This window comes from Chiloscyllium plagiosum, unplaced genomic scaffold, assembly GCF_037043375.1.
Source record: "Chiloscyllium plagiosum isolate Xiang-an unplaced genomic scaffold, Cpla_swu_hap1 HiC_scaffold_27, whole genome shotgun sequence".
NCBI classification, from domain to species: domain Eukaryota; kingdom Metazoa; phylum Chordata; class Chondrichthyes; order Orectolobiformes; family Hemiscylliidae; genus Chiloscyllium; species Chiloscyllium plagiosum.
The window spans coordinates 3,267,518-3,283,487 of NW_028270165.1; the positions used below are offsets into that span (position 1 = coordinate 3,267,518).

Sequence of the window (15,970 nt, forward strand, 5' to 3'; positions counted from 1 at the left end):
CTCCCGAATAAACAGTCAATAACTCAAGGTTTGTGTGTCATAAATACTTATCCAATACTTATTGGACGACTACGAACAAGTCACCCACAGCATAATCCATTACCATCCCAAACATGGATCAAGAGGCCATCCTTTTTTGCCAGACAACTGAATGTATCAAGCTCAGGAAACAAAGCCTGTCAAACATCAACAGGCACAGATCTAAACCAACCTTTTCCAGAGTCTGCCCCTTTCCCTCGATTGACTTCCTTTTTCCCTCAGCTCCTACAAAGCAACAGCTTAACCCAAGGATAAGAAAAGAAATGGGAAAGGGGGCGAGAAAAGAGAGTGCGGTACTCCCAGATGTTAAACAGAGAAAGGAAGATGCAGTATGTACTGAAACTCAATCTTCATTCAGCGAGAGAAGAGCTTCAGACGCTCATGGTCGAACTTCCGCATTCAGACAATGGCGGGGGTTTTAATTGGCAGGAGGACCAGACTCCTTCCGGTCCTCCTGGGATTCCCAAAGGTTGGTCGCACCGTCCATCAGAACGACGAGAGGCGGGGCCCCATTCCGATCTCACACATGCGCACCATGAACATTGCTCACAGCTGATAGAGCAGTATCTGGATCGCATGGGATTGTGGGTAGTACATCAGCCATGAAAGAGATGAAATCAAGAGTCCCTCATGCCTTCTTAACCGTCCTTTTTCAGGTGTTCCTGACGTACACGCCAGGAGCCAATCTTTAATCGATTTTCAATTGATACACTGAGTGAAACACTACAGGTGTTTAACTCGAAACTCTATTTCCAATTCAGTGTTAGTATATCACTCTTTGTCCGTCCTCAAATAAGGACCAAATCAAAGCCCGACGTCTGTTCCACCTGAACGTTGATTTTTTTTTTAGTTTGCAGATTCCAACCTTTTATTAAAAGTTATTCATGGTACATGAGCATTGCTGGCTGGCCAGCATTTAGTTCCGCTTGAAAAGGTAATGGTGACCTGCCTTCTTCAACTGCTCTGGTCCACACGCTGTACTGTGACCCATAATGTCCTTACGGAGGGTATTCCAGGATTTAGGCCCAGCAACACTGAAGGAACAGCAATATATTTCCAAGTCAAGATGGCGAGTGGCTTGGAGGGGTACTTGCAAGAAGTTGTGTTCCCAAGTATCTTTTGCCTGATCCATCTGGACGGAAGTGGTTGTTGGTTTGGAAGGTATTTTCTAAGGATCTTTGGTGAATTTCTGTGTTGTGTCTTGTAGATCATATGCACTCCTGCTTCTTAACAGTCGGGCAGAGGGAGTGGATGTATGTGGAGATGGTGCCAATCAAGCAGGCGACTTTGTCCTGGATGGTATCAAGCTTTTTGAATGTTTTTCAAGCTGCACCCATCCAAGCTGGTGGGAGAGTATTCCATTACACAGTTGACTTGTGCCTTGTAGAAGATGGGCAGGGTTTGGGGAGTTTCTTGCCACAATATTCCTGACCTGTTGCCTGCTCTCGTTGCCATTGTGTCTGTTGTTAGTCTAGTTGAGTTTCTGGTCAATGGTAAACCCCAAGGATGTTGATAGCGGGGTGTTTAGTGACAGTAACACTGTTGAATATCACGGGGCAGCGGTCAGATTATCTCTTTTGGGGATGAGTCATTGTTTGGCATTGGCGTGGCATAAATGTTACTTGCCACTCATCAGCCCATTGGATATTGTTAAGATCTTGTTGCATTTCAAACTGAACTGCTTCAGTTTGTGAGGAATTGTGAACATCGTGCAATTATTGGTGAATATCACCACTTCTGACCTTATGATGGAAGAAGGTCACTGATGAAGATGGTTGAGCCTAAGACACTACCCTATGAATTCCTGCAGAGACGGTCCTGGAACTGAGATGACTGACCTCCAACAACCACAGCCATCTCTCTATGTGCCAGGTATACCTTAACAATTAAGATACACAACAATTATTTTAAAACAAATTTAAGGATTACATACGAGACACCCCTCTTCTGGGAGACGCCAGTGCAAGTTTTTCTGTTCCAGAAACAATCTGATAAATGTTGACTGTCATCAACTTTTTTGATCTTGGCCAGCTACAGCTCCCCCTGACCATTCCCCCCATCACCCACAGCTCCCACTGTCTATTCTCCCCCGCCATCCACAGCGCCCTTTGTCCATTCTCTTTCCATCCCCAGCTTCTTGTCCATTCTCCCTCTATACTTCAAACAGCCTTGCAATTCTATCTCACGCAACCCTCTGCAACCCTGTCATTTCATTCCTCACCCTCTGCCTTCTGACCAGTCCTTCTACACACCCTCTGCCCCATCTATTCTCTCTCCACCACACCCGTTGCCCCCATCTATTCTCTCACCATACCCTCTGTCCCATTTCTATTCTTCCAGGCCTCCACCATCTCCTGTCTCTCCATTCTCTCTCTCCCTCCCCCCACCATCTGCCACCCCCGCCCATTCTCTCTCTCCTGTTGTGGGGAAGAACACCAGGCTCGGATTCAGAATTGAGGTTCAATGACAGAGTTTATTGCACAAGGAAATACCGGGGCACCGAGGAGAAAAAAACACCAACAGCACAGTGTCAGCTGCGAGACTTCTCTCGACCTGGAGAACACGTCAAGAAACTTTTATACATCTTGTGATACAATCGGTCAGGGATGAGATTATTGTCTTTGTAACATGATTTGTTTATGGTAATCATTATAGAATCGTTGATAGTTTCGGTACAGTCTTTGTCAGTTCAGGCACAGCCTTTGTTAATTTCCGCACAGTCGTTGTCAGTTTCAGTGCAGACATTGTCCATTTCAATGTCTGCATGAAAATCCATTGTTGTAGTAATGGGCGCTAATTGCTCTTCCTGAGAAGGAGGATTCCTGCAGCCCTGGCTATTAGCATTTGGTATTGAGTTTGTATCAAGCTGTTAGCACTTCTATAATGGGTGTTGGCCGGACCCAGACACTTCGGCGGGCAGTGTTCATTACTCGTGTGTATTCTCTCCCCCACCCGCCTTAAACTAATCAACTGGGTTGTGAGTCCATTGTGCTGGCATTCTGGTGGCGCCAGGCAGTGTCTGTATCAGCTCTGCTGTTTCTCTCCGTATTGTCATCCGGCGGCCATCTTGTGTGTCAAGTTGGCCAACTGATGGCTCCGTGATCATCTTGTGTATCAGTGTGCCTAGTGTCACCCTGCCCTGTGCCATCTCCCACTTCTCCGCCACGCCCACTCTCTCTCCCCCGCCCAATCTCTCTGTCAACCCCACTTATTCTCTCTCGGTTCCCCCCCCCCCCCCCACAGTTTCTCTCTATCCCTTCCATTTTCTCCCTCTCTGTCCCCCATCCATTCTGTCTCTTTTCTCCCCAGCCCCCATCACACCCGTCCTTTCTCATGCCTCGAACCAGCTTTGACTGCTGTATCAAGCCCTTCAAAGGACACACACACACACCGAGAAAATGGATGGTGATGACTCTACCTGGGAGTCGGGAAGGGTGAGAAATGGAGAAAGTGAGGACTGCAGATGCTGGAGATCAGAGCTGAAAATGTGTTGCTGGAAAAACGCAGCAGGTCAGGCAGCATCCAAGGAACAGGAGAATCGACGTTTCGGGCATAAGCCCTTCTTCAGGAATTCTCCTGTTCCTTGGATGCTGATCTTCAAAATTGAGAATACCTAAAATGATATCTTCAGAAACATTGTTAAAGTCAGAAAGCACATTCAAGTTTTTCAAAGAGCTGCTGAAATCTTTCTGAAACTTTCACTGAAATAAGCATAGTCAGGCCACAGCTCAGGAGAGGCTGGGAGGTGTGAATGGGCGAAAGTGAGGACTGTAGGTGCTGGAGATTAGAGTGGTGCTGGAAAAGCACAGCAAGTCAGGCAGCATTCAAGGCTTTTGTCTGAAACGTCGATTTTCCTGCTCCCTTGGATGCTGCCTGACCTGCTGTGCATTTCCAGCACCACTCTGATCTTGACTGTAAGGGGTGAATGGCCTAATGAAGTTGTTCCAACTATCTAGAAATAGCGTCACAGAGCACAGAAACATACCCTTCGGTCTATGCCGAACAGATATCCTGAATTAATCTCGTGACCCATTTGCCATTATTTGGCCCCTTATCCCTCCGAATCTGTCCTATTCATATCCCCATGCAGATGCATTTAAAATATCATACGTACTAGCCTCCACCAATTTCTCTGTCTGACACGCACTACCGTCTGTGCAAAAAGGTTACCCCTCAGAAACCTTTCCCCTCTCACCATAAACCCGTGCCCTCCAGTTCTGGACTCGCCCCCCAACGTGGTGAAAAGACATACAAAAGTTGAGCATCCAGACAGAATGCAAAAGCAATGAAGTGTCGAACCACAGCGAAGAAACAAATTGTGCCTCTACCCCTTTTTTACCCATTGGCATTTGGACTCTTAAAATCTGACAGGAACACCAGCATCCCCAGTGAGCATACTGCGCATGTTACCCGGTGTCAGCAACGCAGTGCACATGCCCACCGGTATCAGCAAAACTCTGGATTCCTGAAGAAGGGCCTATGCCCGAAACATCGATTCTCCTGTTCCCTGGATGTTGCCTGACCTGCTGCGCTTTTCCAGCAACACATTTTCAGCTCAGCAAAACTCTGGCCATGCTCATCGCGTTCCGCAAAAAAAGGCCCGCGACCTTCCTTTGATGGCCCAGGAGGGAACCCTGGAGGACCGGAAGGAGACTGGTCCTCCTGCCAATCAGAGCCACTGCATTGTCTGAATGCGGAAGTTGGACAATGAGTTTCTGAAGCTGTTACTCCTGCTCCTCTCTTTCTGAATCAACATTGAGCTTCACCCAGACTGCAAATTCCTTCCTCTGTCTAAGATCTGTGAGTACAGCACTCTCTTTTCTCGCCCCCTTTTCCGTTTCGTTTTCATTCTGGGATTCAATTGTTGATTTGCAGCAACTGAAAGGAAAGGGAGTGAACCCAGGGAGGGGACAGGCTCTGGAAACATGGTCGAGGTGTGTGTCTCAATTGGCAAAATAGACAGGCAGGAGGCTGGAAGGACACAGCAAACCAGGAAGCATCAGGAAGTGGAGAAGTTGATGTTTCGGGTGTAACTCTTCTTCAGGACTGGGGATGGGTGCTGGGGCAGGGGGCTAAAGTGGGGATAAGTGAAGACAGGGAGATGGTACGGCCTGATGAGTCAATGGGTGGAAGAAATCAGGTTAGTGAAAGGGAAAAGTGGAAATGAGGGGCACGGGGCTGAGAACGGAGCAGGGGGATGGAAAGGGAGGTTATTTGAAATTGGAGAACTTGATGTTGAGTCCTACAGGCTGTAGGCTGCCTGGGCAGAAGATGGGGTGTTGTTTCCCCAATTTACGGTTTGGTTCGTTGTGGCAATAGAGGAAGCCTAAGATGTTCTTGTCAGAAAGGGAGTGGGAAGGGGAATTAAAATGAGTGGCGACTGGGAGGTCTGGTCAGCCTCTGCGGACCCAGCTGTGATGCTCGCCAAACTGTTCCCCAGTTACACTCAGTCTTCCCGATGTAGAGAAGACCACAATTTACAAACACGTGATAAATGCAGTATCTCAATGTGAAGTTATAACCATTGCTGTGAAAAAAAAAGCAGAAAGGAGATATATCGTTTAAATGGTGATATATTGGGATGTGGAGCAAGTGAGAACTGCAGATGCTGGAGATTAGAGTCAAAGTGTGGCTGGAAAAAGGCAGTAGGTCAGGCAGCATCCGAGGACCAGGAAAGTGGACATTTTGTTCCCGAGCACTTCATCAGGAATGATGTGTAGATGTGCAAAGGGGCCTCAGCATCCTTCTACACCAGTCAGTGCCAGTTGTCAGACAGGTGCAGGTGAAGAGCTTTTCCCTGAAATGTTGATTTTTCCTGTTCCTCAGATGCTGCCTGACCGGCTGTGCTTTTCCAGCATCACTCTAATCTCGACTCTGATTTCCAGCATCTACAGTCCTCACTTTTGCCTGGACAGGTGCAGCAAGCAATCAGCAAGGCAAGGGGTATATTAACAAGAGGAATTGAGTTCAGAAGTGGGGATGTCTTCCTGCATTAGGGGGTCATTGAATATTATTCAAGGCTGAGTTCATCTGATTTTTAAACACCAAAGAAGTGGATGTTTCTGGGAGAAGGCAAGTAAATGATTTAACACCAGTATAGAACAGTTACAGAGTCAGACACCAACAGAACCAGACCCTTTAGTCAAACTAGTCTAAGGCTGACTATATTCACAAACTAAACTAATTCCACCTACCTGTGATTGGCACATATTCCTCCGAACCTTTCCTATTCATATACTTATCCAAATGTCTTTTCAATGTTGTTACTCAACCTGCATCCACATTCATTCCACATACAAACCACTCTGTGTAAAAAGAAAAGTGCCCCCCCTGCCTTTTTAAAATCCTTTCTCCTCACACCTTCAAATTTGCTGCCTAATCTTGAAACCCCCACCTTAGGGAAAGGATACTAGCGGTCACCTCATCTCTGCCTCTCTTGATTTTATAAACCTCTGTTAGGTCACCTCTAAACCTCCTGTGATCCAGTGAACAAGTCCCAACCTATTCATCTCGATGGTTGTGAATCTGCCGATAATCTGTTGAATGTTGGTGCAGGCTTGAAAGACCAAACAGCCTACTCCTGCTTCCAATGCGCTCTGTGTGTGTCCAGGACAGCAAGAGAACATAAGGCATCGGAGCAGAAATTGGACCATTCAAGGTTTGCTCTGCCGTTCAATCATGGCCGATAGGTTCCTCAGCCACATTCTCCCACTTCATCTCCGTAACCCTCCATCACCTTGAGACTCAAACACGTCTCCATCTCAATCTTGAATATCCTCGGTGACCTGGCCTGCACAGCCTTCTGTGGCAGTGAATTCCATAGATTCACCGCTGTCTGGCTGAAGAAGTTTCTCCGTATCTCCATGCTGAAAGGTCTTCCCTTTACTCTAAGGCTGTGCCCACTGGTTCTAATCCCTCCAACCAATGGAAACAGCTTTCCAAATTCCACTCTGTCCAGGCTGTTCAGTATTCCTTGTTTCAATTAGGTCCCCACCCCCTCTCCACCCTGAGTGTGGGCCTGTTAATCAGCATGAAGCAGACCCTTCAGGATGAGGTTCAGCAAACTGAGAATGGAGAGAGTGTGTAGGGTGGAGATTTTCAACTTCAAAGGAATAAGAGAGGAAATAGAGTTCACTATGAATGAGAATTGATCAGGTGAGCTGATGGGCCATCCAGCCGCTCCGCCATTCATTAAGATCAGGGCTGATCTATCCATTCTCTCAGCTCCTCCTCCCTGCATTAGTTTAAGAGGTGTGTCGTTTGCATTTTGGTCAAGCAATCCAGGCAGGACTGACACAGTTAAGGGGAGTGTTGCAGAACAAAGAGACCTTAGAGTGCAGGTTCATAGTTCCTTGAAAGTGGAGTCACCGGTAGACAGAATAGTGAAGAAGGCATTTGGTATGCTTTCCTTTATTGGTCAGAGCAGAGAGTACAGGAATTGGGAGGTCATGTTGCAGCTGTGTGAGTCCACATTTGGAAGACTGCATTCATTTCTGGTCTCCCTGTTATAGAAAAGATGTTGTGAAACTTTGAAAGGGGTCGGAAAAGATTTTTAAGGCTCCTGTCAGAGTTGGAGGGTTCGAGCTACAGGGAGAGACTCAAATGACTGGGGATATTTTCCCTAGAGCACTGGAGGCTGAAGGGTGACCTTATAGACGTTCGTAAGGGGCATGGATAGGGTGAATACCCAAGTTACTTTTGCCAAAGTAGAAAGGTCCAAAACTACAAAGTTTTTGTTTGAGGTGAGGGAGAATTTTAAAAGGCATTTGGATGGGTACATGAAAAGGAAGGGTTTTGAGGGATATGAGCCACATGCAGGCAAATTGGATTAGGTTGATTTAGGATATCTGTTTGGCCGGACAAGTTGGACCAAATGGGCTGTTTCCGTGCTGTATGACTCTAATCTTTGGTGAAAGCAGAAGTGTGATTGTGAAGGCTGGAGTTTCAGAGCAGCTTTCAAAGATGTTTTGCCCTTAATGGGAACAGAAGAAGTTACAATGAAATCTTGCATTTGTGAGACAGCAACTGAATGAGTTGCATCCAGGATTTTGGTGGAAAGTGGGAATTCATTGCACTGTGGGGATGATGCTCTACCTATTGAGTAATTTCTGCTGGTGAATGAAACCAGGCCTCAAGATTAGGAGGAGTAAATTTAGGACAGAGATGAGGAGGAACTGCTTTTCCTGGAGAGTAGTGAATCTTTGGAATTCTCTGCCCAAAGAAGCAGTGGAGGCAGCTTCATTAAGTATATTCAAGACACAGTTGGATGGGTTTTTGCAATGGTAGGGGAATTAAGGGTAGTTGGAATAATGCAGGGAGGAGGAGCTGAGAGAATGGATAGATCAGCCCTGATCTAAATGAATGGTGGAGCGGCTGGATGGGCCAAATGGCCTACTCCTGCTTCTATTACTCTGAAACTATAACCCTGCATTTCCCATGGCTAACCCACCTAACCTGCACGTCCCTGGACATTATGGCTAATCCAAATCAAGGCCAGTGACTAATGTAGTAATGTGGAAAATGAACATCAGAGAACAGTTGAAAGGGACAAGGAGAGTAAATGTACCAGCAATCAAAACTAGACTCTAAAGATCACAAAAATTGAAACTAAAAATGGTGTGTCTAAATGTGTGCTGCATTGTAACAAAAGTGAATGAATTGACTACATACATTGAAGTGAATAATTGCAATCTGACACTCCTACAGCGACATGGCTTCAGGATGACAAGGATTGGATCCTGAATATTGAGGGTGTCCTCAAATGGGAAGTTAAGTAAAGGTAGAGGGTTGGCACTGCTAATCAAAGCACTGATCACAGGGTCAGCTGGTGTCAGGTCAGATTTCAGGTCCTGATTTCTCTGTCCTCTGTTGATCTCCCTGTTCCCTTCTACACCTTCTGGAACAATAAAACATTCAGTCAATCAAGCCCCAACCAACAATCTCCCAGCCTGTCAACCATCCAGGCACAGTGTAGTCACAACAGGGAATCACACAAGAAAAATGAAACCAAATTTGAAATAAATAGGTGCTTGTGTTTAATGTTTGTTCATTAGCAAGTAAACCAGAAATAGGGCTCTCCCAGGATTCTTATACTACCCTATTTGAGGAATTCTCTTCCCCCTTATATCTAAGTATTAGTACCCAGCTATGATTTACAACAATACTTACACCAACAGAAGTAAGGCATCTGTTCTCAAATAGGTAGAGACATACAGGATGGAAATAGACATTTTCTCTCTCTCATGACCACACCGCACCGCACTACACTTCACTTGCAGAGCTGGGCTAAAATGTCACTTTTTGTTGGGGAGAAAGTGAGGACTGCAGATGCTGGAGATCAGAGCTGAAAATGTGTTGCTGGAAAAGTGCAGCAGGTCAGGCAGCATCCAGGGAACAGGAGAATCGACGTTTCGGACAGAAGCCCTTCCTGAAGAAGGGCTTATGCCCGAAACGTCGATTCTCCTGTTACCTGGATGCTGCCTGACCTGCTGCGCTTTTCCAGCAACACATTTTCAGCTCTGTCACTTTTTGTTATAAAACTTTAAGTTCTCATGAGAAGGTGCCTTACAGGTAGTTCTGGGATTTGCATGTTAATGATGCCTGCAACCCAATCGAAAAGATGAAAGACTGAACAATCCAGGTTTGTTCAACATGTCATTTCAATGACGTGGACACTGTCATGTTTTTCCATAAATTCTATGTCTTATGACCTTATTCTCGACAACCACCGAATGAAGGAGCAGCGCTCCAAATGCTAATGCTTTCAAACAAACGTGTTGGTCTCCAACCTGGTGTTGTGTGATTTTTAATTTTATCCATTTTAGGGGGGGATTTGCAATACAAAATTATCCATGGTGTGTAGGGATGTGCAGGTTAGGGTGGATTGGCAGTTCTAAATTACCCATAGTGCCCAGGGATGTGCAGGTTAGGTGTATTCGTCAGGAGCGTTAGTATTGTTAGAAACAAGTTTAATAAAATTTAGACAAGACCACCAAAACTGGAAACAAGACAATTTATTCTACGATCTTGCAAGAAAGGGCATCAAATGCAGAAGCAAATGAGCATATTAGAACTTAGGTTAGTGTACAGTTATACCTTTTGAGCTGAGTGAGGGCATCTCTCCAGACTCCTAATTACCCAATCTCTCTTACTGTACCAGACCACTGCCCAGCTGCACTCCACCCTTATTACTTCCCCCTTCCCCAGGTTGGCAACCTTCCTTTCTGTAAATGCCGACACATACATTTATTTTGTCAAGATCTGGTTTAACATTTTGTATCAATTCTGCTGGTACATTCCATCCTCGGACATTTCATTAACTTGTATCGTTTTGTATAGCTCAAGCATTTCGGTTATCTCAGCTTTTTGCTGAAAGCATAATTTTACAAAAAGAACTTTTTGTTATAGTAATTACACACCAATGTTAGCATTTAATTAACCACAATAATACACTGAAAAGTCCCTAAATACCTGCAGGGTTAATAGTTCTCTTGCTGTACCCCTTTCCTGTATGCTTTTTCTACATCTGCAAAAACAATACTTTACCCATTTCTAACAATTCCCCCATTTCTTTTCTTAACCATTTGTTGTTTTTGCAATCTTATGTTCTGCCCTCTTTTCACCCTATGGTGTCGAGGTTCACAATCTAGTCATTTCTGTCCTTCTAAGTTTGTACCATTATTGGTTGTTGTCCTCCCAAAGACATTACCAGCTTAGTCATTATCCATTTTAACACATTAAACCCTATCAGTAAACCTACAATTATTAGTAGCACATAAATGCCTAAATTCACGAACGGTTTTCCCACCCGGTCAATCTCCAGTTACCCCATCCCTATCCTTCATCTTTTTGGAGTTCATCTTCAATTTCTCTTATTGCTTATCTTTTTCTTTACTATTTCCACCTTATCTTCCACTATGGAAGAGGTGTCTGTGATGAAGGTGCAGCATTCTTTACCAATCAGAGCACAGGTTCCCCCTTTTTCGGCCAAAAGATAGTCTGAAGCCATTTGATTCTGTAAAGCTGTCAGTCTTGTGGCAATCATTTCAGTGGTTATGGCCGATATTTGGGATTGAGTTTCTCCCATCGCGCTGGTGGTATCATTAATTAAATTTTCAAGGGCAGCCGCTATTTCTGTATTTCCACCCCTGCCCTTGTAGTGCCGTATTGGGAGTAGTGTCCACAGTAGACGGTCTCCTTCTGAGACCTCTCTGGTCTTGCGTCTTATCCCCCCCTCCTTTCTCAGGTTGGGCTCATGCTTTTCTATTCGGAGGTGAGGGACTATATAAGCGAGGTAACAGCAGCCACTCCAACCTTTCTGGTTTTGGGGAAGTGTTTCGTCAACTTCATAACATGACACATTTGATCACACAAACATATTTTTCCCCTTGAATAAATGGATAGGCCTTCAGACCGCATACCCAATATGTTCCGTTTAATATTCGGGGAGTGGTCGTGGCAGTGGCTTGACTGGTGTGGACACAAGATGATTTTCCCAGTTGGAAAGGTGCAGCATCATTCTGATTACAGAAACCGGTGGTATTTACTGCTTCTTTCGGTGGGGAAATTCTAAGACTATCAATAGTGCCCTGATGTTTTGGAGCTGGCCTTGGGAGCCATCCCGCAAAGCTATATTTGCTTCTTTCAAACCTCCACTTTGTATTATTTGAACCCACATCAAATTATTGTGCATCGTATACTTCTTTTTTAGTGAGCGGTATTACCGAGGTGGGGATCCCAGATTTGCCATAGTGTGGGACCTCTGCACAGACCCAACAGTCGGCAAGTCCCTCTTGTTTAGCATAATTCTGGCACAGCGTAGTGAAGTGATTTTTTGCATTTCCTTGAATAGTTAGTACTACTAACATTACAATACTATACCAGTATCTACCCATCTCTGAACTCTGCCTACCGTCCTGTCTTAACATTTTAGGTGTCACACAGCCCTTTCTTTTGTCTCCATTCATTCTTTCTTTCTTAACTTTCAGAGGGTTGTCTGTAGGATGAGCGTGCCACTCCGCCTTTGGGGCATTAACAGGACCTTTAACGCGAGTGTGATGACTCCACCCTTTCTCAGCAGTCCGAAAAGCTGTTTCACTAGTCAGGAGGGTTAGGAATGGTCCCTCCCAGCACGGGTGCAGTTTGGTATCTTTCCAGGTCTTGATCAGGACCCAATCACCCGGGTGTATTCGATGTACTGCAAACTCGAGTGGCAGTGTCTGTACCAACAGGCCTTTATTCCTAAGAATAGACAAAGAAGAGCCGAGCGCCACAGTATAGTTCTTTAAAAACTTATCATTGAACTCTGACCAGCCGTTAGGCAGTCTTTCAGCCTCGATAATGCTTCCCTCTATCCCGTCTACTACAGTATATTCATTGTGCTTTTTACCCTCAATCATCCGGGAGGACCCATCAATAAACAACCGAGCTCTCGCATGCAACAGTACGTCTCTTAAGTTCATTCGCACTTAGTCTGATATTCAGTAATATCAAGACAGTCATATTCTAGATTGACAGGGGCTACCCCCCTCTCTCCGCCACAGAAATGCAGCTGGATTCAAGCAACTGTCTGTGACTAACACAAGGTCATCCTGTTCTATTAAGATTGTCTCATATTTCAAGATCCTCGAGTCTGTGAGCCATTGTCCTGCATTCTGATTTAAGAATTCTTTGCCTTTTACTCCAGGAACCTTGAGACCTTTGTTAGTTAATTTAACACCGCTAGGTCTAAAGCTTAGGGATGATCGTGCTGCTCCCGTATCCACTAAAAACACTGTTTCCTCTCCTTCAGGTCCCACCTTTAAATTTATCAAGGGTTCCCGGTGGGTCACAGGAGGAGGGAACCCCTGACTCCCCTAATCTTCATCAAAAATCATCAATGATACCGCTTCTCTTTGTCGTCTTAACCTTGGACATTGTCGATCGTAATTTCTTCAACTGCTGCAACCATTATTTTAGCTTTTTGTTTTTGTTTCTCCTCTTCCCTTTTCACACACACTTTCTGTGCCTCATATAACAGATCTTCTATCTGTTTTTCACTCCAGCCTTCTAATTTCTGTAATTTCTTTTGTATGTCCGGCCATGATTTAGTCACAAATTGGACCTTTAAAAGTCCCTGTGCTACCGGATCATCGGGATTCATTCCCGAATATTTTCTAGTGGCTTCTTTTAATCTCTGTAAAAAGGATGACAGGGCTTCCTCCTTTTCCTGTCTTACTTCAAAAGCTTTAAAAAACTTCTGAGATTTAGGTGCTGCTTCTTTAATACCCAAAATGACCATTTCTCGTAAGTCCCTCATTTTTCCTCTATCATGTTCATCGATATCCTTCCAATGTGGGTCCACATTGGGGAATTTGTTTTTGGCTGGTATCACTCCCTCACCCACCGGATGTCTCTTTTCCATTCCCTCAGAGTAGCTCTTCTAATCATGAAGAAGCTCTCCATTCCCTCAGAGTAGCTCTTCTAATCATGCATTCCTGAAGAAGGGCCTGTGCCCGAAACGTCGAATCTCCTGTTCCCTGGATGCTGCCTGACCTGCTGTGCTGTTCCAGCAATAAAGTTTCAACTTTGATCTCCAGCATCTGCAGACCTCACTTTCTCCTTCTAATCATGCCCCTTTCTTCTCCTGACCGTACCTGATGTGGGGTGCTGACTACTAAGGCTCCCCTAAAAGTAAGTTTCCGACTCTCCTCTACCAATAAGGCTATTGCTACCACTGCCTGCACACACACTGGCCAGTAATGAAGTTTTCCATTCTTTAATTAACAATGAATTAATGCAGTCATGTTTTAAATTAACCATGAATCAATATGACAGGTCACTGAGAATGCATGAAGGAATCCTGCCAATTAATATAGATTCAGGCTAACACAATTGAATTATTATAAATATTAATTATTAATTATATATTTTTGCTCAAGCACATTCATTTATAAGAACCTCAACAGATTCAATAGCACCTTTTGCAGTTAACTAAATCCCCAATTTGGTGGCAATATCTCGTCATGAACGCAAAACTGATTCTTCATGCCTCTCATCACAAAACTGTCACCATAATCCAATTAACTTTTGTTTTTGTTCCCACTCCCTTGGGCTTAAAATTTAAGGATGACCTTGCTGCCCCCGTCTCGACTAGGAAAACTACGTCCTCTTTGTAAGGTCCCACCTTTAAATTTATCAAGGGTTCCTGGTGGGTCCCCGGGGGCAGGAACTCCTGACACCCCTATTTTTCATCAAGGTTAAAAAACGGCACTGCCTTTACTTCCTTTTTCAGATCTGGACACTCTCTCTTAAAGTGACCTGTCTTTCCACAGTAATAACATCCCGCCTGTGGGGATTTCCACTTTGATCCTTGTTCCTGTCTACCAGACCCCTTAACATCTCCTCCCCAATCCTTTCTCCTCCCTTTTGTAACATCTCCTCACCCAATGTTTTGTTTAAACCTTGATTCTTTTTTGCTCCCTGTAATCTCAAATACAATTTATCAATTGATGCTTGCTTTTCTTTAAAGCCTGTTCCTAACTATACATTTTGGAATCTTACTTGTAAATATATATTTATATATTATAAATTCTTTTATTCAGTGTTTAATATTCAAAATGCACACAGCTCCCAACTCTGAAATCCACCACAATCACCCGGTTCCAGTCCCCTGATTCAAATCCAAAACTAGTCCTCCCAAGTAGTCCTGACCAGTCATTGCTCAATTACAATGCTATAGGTCGTGAAATAACCAGAGCTGCCTTAAAAGGATTTGTCTATTCAAGTTAAAACTTCAACTGTCCACCATAAATCACTTTTATGTGAGGATAAAAGAGGTTAGTTAGAAACTGATAGTAAGGCAGTCATGACCTGTAAAAAGAACATTTTATTTCATAATCTTGCAAAATCCTTAACCTTAAAAGAAATCATGTTAAAATTTCCATAATAGAAATCAGATTCAAAACAATCCCGGATCTCAAGCTCCAGGGAACATTCAATCACCAACAAACAATTGTGCATTCACACTGAATCACAAAGGGTTAAACTTTCTACTAGCTGTACAGCTCTTTTCTCTCTCTCTCACACACACACACACAGACACCATGTCTCACAGATACTTTGAGTTTCCCGCAACGACTCCTCTAGCTTTTGAATATTTTTCTGGGCGTCTGCCATAAGTTAGTTACGAAGTGCCTCCTCAGTAGCCCTTCAGCTACTAGCCCTTCTGACACGAAGCATGATCTGATTCCTCCTGACTATAAGGCTGTTTTTCATTGACATTTTATCATTCGTATTTTATCCTTTCCTCGCGTCCGAGGATTGCACTTCCAATCTCTTAACATTTTTCCTAAAGGACTGTCCGTTGGGATGTGGTCCTCGAACGTCCCTCTCATGTCCCCTTCTACATCTAAATTGCTATTCTTATTTCCCATTTTAATACTCGGCCGTTTTCTTTATATAATTTAAATTAACCTCTCTGAAGTTCGGTGTTACCTTCTTCCACACCCACTTCAGGGTCCTAATCTCCGCGTGGGGGTTTCCCTTCTTAATAACCGGTCTAAGGCTGGGTGATCGAGTCAGTTAGACACCTTACTTGTTAGATTAATCTAGCCAATTAAAGACCTTTATTCTCTATTTTTTTAAGTTGCCAATTCCCCCGTACTTCTCGTACGGAACTGACCACCAAGGTAATACTTAAAGGTCAATTTTCATACCTTGGTCTGTGCACAAATGTTACTTGGTCGAATGCGCACCCCGTCCCGCGGCAATACCAGACAGCAAAATACGTTGTCAATCGAGGTCGCCCGAAATTTACCTTTACCCAGGTCTTATGTACACAAGAGTAACCTGACCGAACCACCACGTCTTAGTGCCCTTCGCAGCACGGCGAAACAGCAAGTAATGCTGCAAATCCTGGCCGCCCGCGAATGTGGGTCTTAAGTCCATAAGA

The 15,970-nt window shown here is 44.4% G+C and overlaps 1 protein-coding gene across 1 annotated transcript in view; it reads left to right on the forward strand.

Annotated features, from left to right (window-relative positions):
* The first annotated feature begins 4,772 nt into the window (after window positions 1–4,772).
* Window positions 4,773–15,970, forward strand: part of LOC148142879 (uncharacterized) — a 41,744-nt gene continuing 30,546 nt past the window's right edge. The window contains exon 1 of the mRNA XM_087975756.1: window positions 4,773–4,839. The gene's annotated coding sequence lies outside the window, so the exon portion shown is untranslated. The remainder of the gene's footprint in view (window positions 4,840–15,970) is intronic.